The sequence below is a fragment of the Octopus sinensis genome, linkage group LG2, assembly GCF_006345805.1.
Source record: "Octopus sinensis linkage group LG2, ASM634580v1, whole genome shotgun sequence".
Taxonomy (NCBI): domain Eukaryota; kingdom Metazoa; phylum Mollusca; class Cephalopoda; order Octopoda; family Octopodidae; genus Octopus; species Octopus sinensis.
In genome coordinates, this window is record NC_042998.1 from 97,035,466 (window position 1) to 97,045,116 (window position 9,651).

Consider the following 9,651-nt stretch of genomic DNA (forward strand, 5'->3'; position numbering starts at 1 on the left):
ATGTATAAATGAATATAAAACAGCAATTAAAAATAAATAAAATAACACACAATATAAAATGTGTTTAAAGTAGCAACTGCCTGAAGTGTACTACTCTTATTCAAGACAAGAGCCACCCAGATCAAAGTTCCGGCTACAACAGAAACAATATACTCATTTGAGCATGTTGAAATCGTTACAAACTATTGGAGCTAACAGTGGCAAGGAAAATCTTCACAATGTCCCAAAGGACAAACACAAACACCAGTTTACTATTTTGCTTAGAAAACTAGGATCTTTTCGGTTTAAACGGCAGTTTTTTAAAATAATTTCCACCTAACTAAACACTTTTAAACTTCGTATACTGGTAGAATGTGTTTATAAAACATCTTTTTCTCTTGGCTTTATTGAGAAAATTCTATAGTTTGTAAGATATTTGTTGTTGTTTTTCTTCAATTTCTGCAGTTTCACCCAATCAATGACGTCTATTGAGGTGAAAAACATTCTGTGCCGTATGAATATGTCCCTCGTTTAAGAAACAGATTGAGTTTATTTACATTTCTGGAGAAAAAAAGATACCCTTCCCCCCACCCCTAACTAATCCTAACCCTAAAACAGATTGAAATGCAATAGATCGATACTAGGGTCATAATTATGGGTGACAATTTCATGTGACACCGCTAGAAAAAACTGCCGTTCAAACAGAAAACTATTTATGCACAACACACGGTTGCATTAGGACAGTACACTTAATACCTGACTCGTACAAGATTATATGAACAGATACAAGAGAAAACTGCATAATAATCTACTTAATACCGTTCAAGAACTGGCTTGTCACAAGCTCAGAATTTCCCGCTTACTTTCTTTCATATTGGAATTACCACGACAAGCTTAGTTCAGTTGAGAGTAAAAGGTACCATTTCAGTCGCTGCTCCTTTTACCCCTTAAAGCCTAATTTTTACTTTTCTGTTTCGTATTTACTGTATTCACTCAGAAATCTCAGCCATCTGCTGAAACATCCCACAGTACTTACTCAAGTGCTCGCATGCGTCTGCGAGTGAGCTTATCAGACCTGTGGTCAAAGACTTTCTATTCATAGCCACTACGTCTTTCTTTTAGGAACAATGTATTTAAGACATTTTTAAGGCGGTAGTTGTGTGTGGTTTGAGGGAGATTTAGATGCTATATATAGCAGGTAGAGCAACGGTAAAGTGGCTCCCTTTTGACTCTAGTGAATTCGTGTCGGAGATTTGTATCATTTCGCTGAATCGAACCCTCAGGGGATATTCTACAAGGTTGCTAAGTAGCAGCCAAAACTCCCTTAAAATACATTTTACAAAAGAGAAGAAAACATTGGATAATAATGTCTTAGGTTTACAAAAACACGGAACAGTGATAGTAAGAATGTCTACCCAGTGGGGTAGGGGTGGGTTGATCCGAGTTAGACAACTTCTTTGGCATCTTTTATAGGTTTGGGAGCGAATGACTGAGTAGTACCTGAATACATAGGATTCATTTCTAAACTAAACTTGTACGATCAGAAGTGTAGTCAAAAAAGTCAAATAACTGTTGCTTATTTAGTCTGGATTAGATAAAAGAAGATATTAAGTTAATCGTAGAATAAAACAGAAGTTATTTAAACCATTCAATACAAATCATACATGAAACAAAATAAAAATAAGACACAAATATAATATAATAAAATAGTACTGAAAAGTATCTGCAAGAACCGGGATTAAGAAATATTTAATCTCGCAGTCGAATTCTGAAATAAAGTTTTTCTAAAGTGGAAAGAAAATGCATTACCGAAGGAATCAACTTCATTAAAACAAAGCACAAACTTGGATTATAAAGAACAATATATTATAATATATGTATGTGTGTAATGTCATATGTGTGTGTATACGGCTTATTTTGATTGTAGTTATCTCTTCTTAGCTACAATAATAAACAATTAGTTACTACTAACCTTTCAAAAGAAATCGATGAATAACCGAATCTTAGCTGGTCTCTGTAAAGAAGAATGTTCAAAAGATGTGAAGCTTTTACTTTCCAAGATGTTTATTTAAAAAAAAGAAGATATGTCGATGGTCTTAAACGACTCATATTAATGTTAATCCATAACTTGTTTTAGCGTCCTGACAACGGACAGGTTACAGTTGTCAAGGGAGATAACTAGGTTAATCTTAATTAAAAAGGTACTTTTTAAGTTAACTGTGTGTGTATTGTGACGTATATGCACACGCGCATTTATATGCATTTGGACACACACACACACCCATAAATATGTACACTACCGTCAGAAATTAATTAGCACCCTTGATTTGCTCTTCACTCAAGGTATTTGCTGTCACCTAGTGGCCATATCTCGAACTATTGCTTTGTTGCGAGTTCACTGTTGCTCAGAACGATGACGTAACTTTGTTTGCAGAGCGGTTTGAGAGTCTACAACCTAATGATGTTGACATAGCAGTGCAACAACAACTTGGAGTGCGGATGCAGACAAATCTTCCTTTGTTTAATAGATATAGGTAGCACCTCGCAAAGACCGAAATCACACCGTACTAAGTTTTCTCATCGCGTAAGACGTTTTGAACAGCTCGTAGGTTAATTGATTTGTGTATTTGCAAGAGTTTTTTTCCTCACAAATTCTCCTACACTCTGCTTGGTGACGTCACTTCCGGTTCACAAAACTTTCTGTTATACATCAAATAAGGTGAGAAATTCTGCTTTCTTTCTTTTTTGTTTAATGAATAATAACTCATAGCAGTTTTGTTATAGCATAACATTATTCAAATGAATAGTTTTAATGAAAATAACTGGTTTTTATCGTTCATTCCTAGATGGGCCCAAGACCTCGCATGACCTTGGAGAGACGGTACGAGGCTCTCTCGTGGCGTGGGAAACTGTCGGAGGCTGCAATTGCCAGAAAACTTGGTGTAGCCAGGCGCACAATTCAGTGCTTATTTGAGAAATACGAGGAAACCGGATCAGCAGCTGACAAAAAGGGTAGGGGATGGAAGAGGCTGACGACCCAGCGGGAGGACCGGATGCTGATCCGAAAGTCACTGTACAACCGAAGGGCAACGAGCCGGCAACTGACGGAGGAGATGCAAAAGATGACAGGGAAGCAGTTTACAACCACCGTCAAGACCAGATTACTGGAAGCTGGTCTAAAATCCTGTAGAGCCGCCCGTAAGCCGCTCCTTACAGCCCAAAACCGGAAGAGGCGGCTGCTCTGGGCCCGTGCCCAGAAGACATGGACCGTGCAGCAGTGGCGGACAGTGATGTTCACTGACGAGTTGCGATTCAGTCTCGTCAGTGACAAGCCTGTTCATGTGCGACGCCGCAGGGGTGAGCGCTTCAACAAAGACCGCATTGCTCCCACCATGAAGCATGGTGGGGGTGGTCTGATGGTGTGAGGGGCGTTCAGCTACAGTGGTGTTGGGCGGCTCTATGCCGTCGAAGGCAACATCAACGCAGCAAAGTACGTTGAGATAGTACGGGATACCTCTTTGGTGGCGAGGAGTACGTGCTCCAGCAGGACAACGCGCCTCCCACACAGCCAAGCTCACAACCGGTTTCTTCAAGGACTATGGGGTGACGGTCATGGACTGGCCTGTCACCTGACCTGAACCCTATTGAGAACCTCTGGAGTCGATTGGGTAGGGATTTGAATGTGCAGCAATACAGGAACCGACATGAGCTGTTTGGGGCACTTCTTGCTGCATGGAGAGCCATCCCTGCACAGTACCTGCAGGCATTCATAGACAGCATGCCGACCCGCGTAGCAGCTGTCATTGCTGCCAAAGGAGGAGCAACAAAATATTGACTAAATTTCACGATTAATAACAATTATGTGGTGTGCTGGGATATGTCTTAATAAATTTTTGATTAAAAACGAGTTCGTTTCTGATAATAAGTTAATTAAATTAAGAAAATGTAAGAAAATGTAGAAATTTGAGAAGTGCTAATTAATTTCCGACGCAAGTGTATGTATGTATATGTATAAACATACGTTACAAATATATATATAACAACAAAATTTTACATAGAGTTACCCAATGTTTCGCACCCACTAAGCTAAAGCCGTTTGCACAGCTCGTCAGACTATGAATACAAAATGTTAAAATATCTACGTCGCATATATTCATATAGTCTGACGAGCTGTCCATAAGGCTTTAGCTTTGTGTGTGCGAAACCTTGGGTAACAATATATTTTGTTGTAATAATCACTGCTCTAAATTTTTAGAGTGTGCTTCTTTCTGATATATGTTTTTTTAACTGACTATATATATATATATATATATATATATATATTTTATAGAAGTAGCTTCTACAGGACTAGAACTGTTTCATTCAAAAGAAATCATCAGGAGCTTCCTGATGATTTCTTTTGAATGAAACAGTTCTAGTCCTGTAGAAGCTCCTTCTATAAAATAAATTAATTTACTCTGCTATGTATTGAGTACCTTATTTACTGTGGTTAACCCCGACTCAACCCGGGACCTACATATATATATATATTACACGCATTTTTTCTCTCCTTGTTTTTTTCTTTGTATCTTTCTGTCGAAGAGCGTAGGCTCGAAACGTAAAAGACTTTTTCTATTCCTGAGCGCTATACTAATACATTTGTTTGTTTGTACTCCACCTGCCTTCGTCTTTTGATTATTTTCGTAAACTTTCCCTTTATATATATATATATATTTCTAGTTTCAGCTCAGAGCTGCGGCCATGCTGATGCACCGCCGTTTTGTGCTATACTGTTATTACGACGAACCTCGTCTAATATGTGGCACTTGGTGAAGAATGGAGTTTGATACGGCTACTCTCATTTGCATCTCTTGCCGTGAGGTAGGTTCATCTGGGACTCTTGACAGGAAAATGTCCAGCTTTGATTTAAAAACCACTACATCTATATTGCGGACAGGGAGAATAATAGATCTCATTCGTATTTTTGGATTCGCTAGTACTGGGTGTCTGGCATGGTTTGTCCGATGTTACAGATATCGGACGGGTATGTTTGATTCTTAGTATTTTCAAATCTAAATCAGAAGAAATCTCTGAGCTGATGAAGGAAAAGTGGCGTTTTACCCACAAATCCAGAAACAGACTGTCCTCGGGTATCGTATATGGATGTGATCTTTCATTGTTTTTCCCTTATACCTATGTGAGTTATTTTTCTGAATATGCATTGTCTGGAGACTTTTATTTGCAGTTGAAGAAATAGCCAAATTTTTGGCTGCTATTTCTGAAAAGTTCGGTGTGTGGTAAAGTGAATTCTTTTACTTTACCATATTTTTATAAATTAATACTTCAAATATACCGTAAATGGTCTTTACATACCGAATACTGCTTGGTCGAATTTATTAACAATTAATTAATTCGACCCCCTTTTTTGATAACAATATAATGCTTTCTCTCCAAGAATTTGAACTGCAGTTTTTACCTCTGTAGAAATGGAATGCTCTATGACTCACGTGGGCGGACAGGGAGAATAATAGATCTCATTCGTATTTTTGGATTCGCTAGTACTGGGTGTCTGGCATGGTTTGTCCGATGTTACAGATATCGGACGGGTATGTTTGATTCTTAGTATTTTCAAATCTAAATCAGAAGAAATCTCTGAGCTGATGAAGGAAAAGTGGCGTTTTACCCACAAATCCAGAAACAGACTGTCCTCGGGTATCGTATATGGATGTGATCTTTCATTGTTTTTCTCTTATACCTATGTGAGTTATTTTTCTGAGTATGCATTGTCTGGAGACTTTTATTTGCAGTTGAAGAAATAGCCAAATTTTTGGCTGCTATTTCTGAAAAGTTCGGTGTGTGGTAAAGTGAATTCTTTTACTTTACCATATTTTTATAAATTATATATATATATATGGCAAATAAGAAAACGGAGAGGATATAAAATCGACTGAGATCAGCCGGTAAACGTTCCAGTATGTCTATTCAAGTATATTGGATGAATACACACACATGTATGAGTGGTACAGATTAGCGAGTGGAAAGAGCTGGTAACTGCACAAACAAGGGTGTGAATACATATAAGCATATAGAAACAAATGAGCAAATTGGCAAATTAGTTTTTTACCAATTTGCTCAATTGCTAGTTTGTTTCTATATGCTTATATGTATTCACACCCTTGTTTATGCAGTTACCAGCTTTTCCCACTCGCTAATCTATACCACTCATACATGTATCTGTATTCATCCAATACATTTGAATATATAGACATACTGGAACATTTACCGGCTGATGTCAGTCGATTTTATATGCTCTCCGTTTTTTTATTTGCCGTATAAATCAAGAGTAAACCAATCGTATACCCTCACCCATATATAATCCTCAATTGCGAGATTGCTATGCAATAACTAGCACTTGGCTATGAATAATTGGGTACACTACCAGTAGTATATTGGATAAGTATTATCCCTTAGTTGGTTTCCCAACCTCTAACTCACACAGAAATATATATATACATATATATATATATATATATATATATATATAATCATCCTTTACCGTCCATTCTCCAAACTGGTATGGGTTAGACGTTTCCACCAGAGCTGAGAAGCTGCACCAAAATTCAGTCTGATTTGGCTTTGGTTTCTACAGCTGGATGCCCTTCCTAACGCCAACCACTTTACAGGATGTGCTGGGTGCTTTTAATGTGTCACCAGCATGAGTGCTTTCACATGGCACTGGTACAAGTGCTTTTTATGTGACACCAACACGAACGCTTTTCGCGTAGCACTGGCACAAAATTCTTGCAGGCCAATCCTCTTCACCATGGAATGCAGGCTCAACACTTCTTCTATGGAGGACAGGTACTCTTTTTGACTTCTCTTGCACCAAATATTTTTAAATCATCTAGTTTAACATCGAATGTAATCTCTCTATGACTCTTACTTCCATTTGATAGCCTCTTTCCAGTCATTTGAATACACTACTGTATACATTTATAGTTAAATATCACAGCAGCAATGGCAGAAAGGTAATTCACACCAAATAGCAAAACTGTAAAATCCAAGGAAAGTAATGAAGTCCAGCATCAACTAAAAGTAGTGGTTTTATTACTCTGGGCGTAAGAAAAGAAATGAGTAAATAAAAGGATTGGAGAAGTAATGATAAAATATGGGAGCTGTATGATTGAAATTAGTAGTTCAGCTGAATTGGTGCATGCACAAACAAGGCAGGAGTGGAGGATGGAGGGTGGAGCAGTTAGGTGTTGGCAAGAATGTTGATAGCAATGAAGAGACATCAGGAAATGGTTAAATATTCAACCAGCCCAATCTGCACCCTACCTAACAGCAACTAATTTTGATTAAGTGTACACACTGGCTTATTAATCCAATCAGCAATATAAACAAACGTACCTGGTTGTAAGTGCTTTATCATATAAACCCTGCAGCATTTAAACCAGTTATATCCAGCCCAAATATTCTTCCTGTTCTATATTCCAACTAGCAAGATTTGGTCTCTCATACCTACCTCACATCATTCTGAAAATAATTACGTCATGAAAATCTCAAAGCCATAAGATAATGCATGATTAATTCAAAACAATGTGAATATATAAACATTACATTTGATAAAATAATCTGAATGCTAATAGGTTAAATGCAACAAACATGGCAAAATCTATATAGACAATACTAATCAACAGATAGACCAGCAACCAAAAATAAATTAAGATCTTCATCAAGTCAAACAACTGTTTTGAGAAGTGATTCTCACAGAATGGTTCAAACTGAAACTGAAACCCTGATTACTTTGTGTTGTAAATTATTCCAAATTGTTTCCATAATGTTGTAGTCATGAGTAGGGTCTTTTGTGTCCAAAATATCAAATAAAATTTTGTTTATTTCTGTAACAGTATTTGTAGATGTTGCATTGTTATTTTTTTTTTTAATGTCCATTTTCCCATGCTTCACATTTACTATGGCTAAATGCCCTTTTCATTGCAACCTTTACCTCTTCCCAACCAAGATAATATTTCCCCATGATCAGACGTGTTTTTCGGAATATTGGAAATGAATGACATTTATTTGCAACAATCACATGATATCAAGACAAAGAAACACACACTCACATATATATATATGTGTGTGACAAGCTTCTTTCAGTTTCCATCAACTAAATCCACCCACACGGTCTAATAGAAGACACTTACTCTAGGTACTGAACCTGAAACCATAAAATTGAGAAGTAAACTTCTTAACCACAAAGCTACATCTGTACATATTATTGTATACCTCACTATATTTACTCAACAATGCTTCAGGCAAATTACCATACTTAACATTTATTTTTACCAAAACTTACTGTTACAAAACAAATTTCCAATGTCAATTGGTTCCATATTATCTATTATTGTTCTCCTGAGGCAGGTGGGACTGAACCCAAAGTCACATAGTTAGAAAGCAAAGTATTTAACCATACAAATTTGTCAGCAATAATAATGTTTCTCAATTGCAATATGCTTCAAAAATTTACTCCAAAACATACTGCATACATCCACAAATTACAAAAACTTAATTACCTGAAAATTTTGTCATAATGTGAACAGGATCCATGGGGTCTAAGGACTGTATCATGCACCAGAGTCTGCTTTGGCTTGGTTTCTATAGCTGGCTGTCCTTCCTAATACCAACCACTTTACAGCATGGACTGGGTGCTTTTTTCATGTATCCAGCAGTATTTAGGTTGTCATGCAGCTCATGGAACTATGAACCCAGGGGAGGGGAGTCAGCTTTATCCTAGGGAACAAGGAATTAAAGTCTGAGGGCAGGGAGTCAGAAGGGGTTCTTGTAGATAATCAGTATGGCTTCTCACATTTCGTAGAAGAGGTGGAATGGAAAAAGAGAAATGGTCAGTTGGAGCTGCAGTGAGATAGATAAAGGTGATAAGGTGTCTTAGTGGCCCCTTGAGGTACAAGGTGAATGGAAGTGGGTGAGTGGTTTGTAAGGTTGTATGGGGAGCAGGAGATGAGTAGACAGACTATAAATGTAAAAACTGGGTAGTGCTGAAGGGTGAATGATTGATGAAGCATGAGTTGGGAAAGATAGAGGGATGCAGAAAGCAGGGTGGAGAGAGAAACAGATAAAAATTTTAAAAAAAGAACAGCAACACAAGTATTATAAGAAGTAATTCAAATTTAATATCAAACAATATAAAAATACATAATTAGAATCTCTTTTAGAAATAAAAATTTTTGATACCAAAGTTTTGTTTTTGGATGGGAGAGGAGGCTTCCTTCATACTTAAAAAAAAAATCTTTAAAAAAATAGCATACATACAATTTGAAATGGTTTGAAATGTTCCTATGTTCACAATATAAATAGATTATGACAAATGCAGCAATGGATGACAGAATCGGTAAAACATCAGATGAAATATCTTATCCGTTTACCATCTGAGTTCAGATCTCATTCAGACTGGTTTTGCCTTTCATCCTTCTCCAAGTGCCAGTCAGCAAGTACTGGGGTTACCATACTACTGAAAACAGTACTCCAGAATGGCCACAGTCTACTAACTGATACTAGTAAAAGAATCTAAAAACCACTATCAACTATAGTTGAGTTATAATTAATATATCTCACAATTAATGTTTTGCTACATATTTCAACAGGAAAACAAAATAAAATACTACTTTACTG

At 37.0% G+C, this 9,651-nt stretch overlaps 1 protein-coding gene across 2 annotated transcripts in view; it reads right to left on the bottom strand.

The window, feature by feature from the left end:
• The window catches only part of LOC115225397 (centrosomal protein of 290 kDa-like), a 141,116-nt gene extending 138,969 nt beyond the window's left edge, over positions 1-2,147 (bottom strand). For both annotated transcript variants that reach the window (XM_029796355.2, XM_036498548.1), the window contains exon 1: positions 1,952-2,147. The gene's annotated coding sequence lies outside the window, so the exon portion shown is untranslated. The remainder of the gene's footprint in view (positions 1-1,951) is intronic.
• Positions 2,148-9,651: the final 7,504 nt, after the last annotated feature.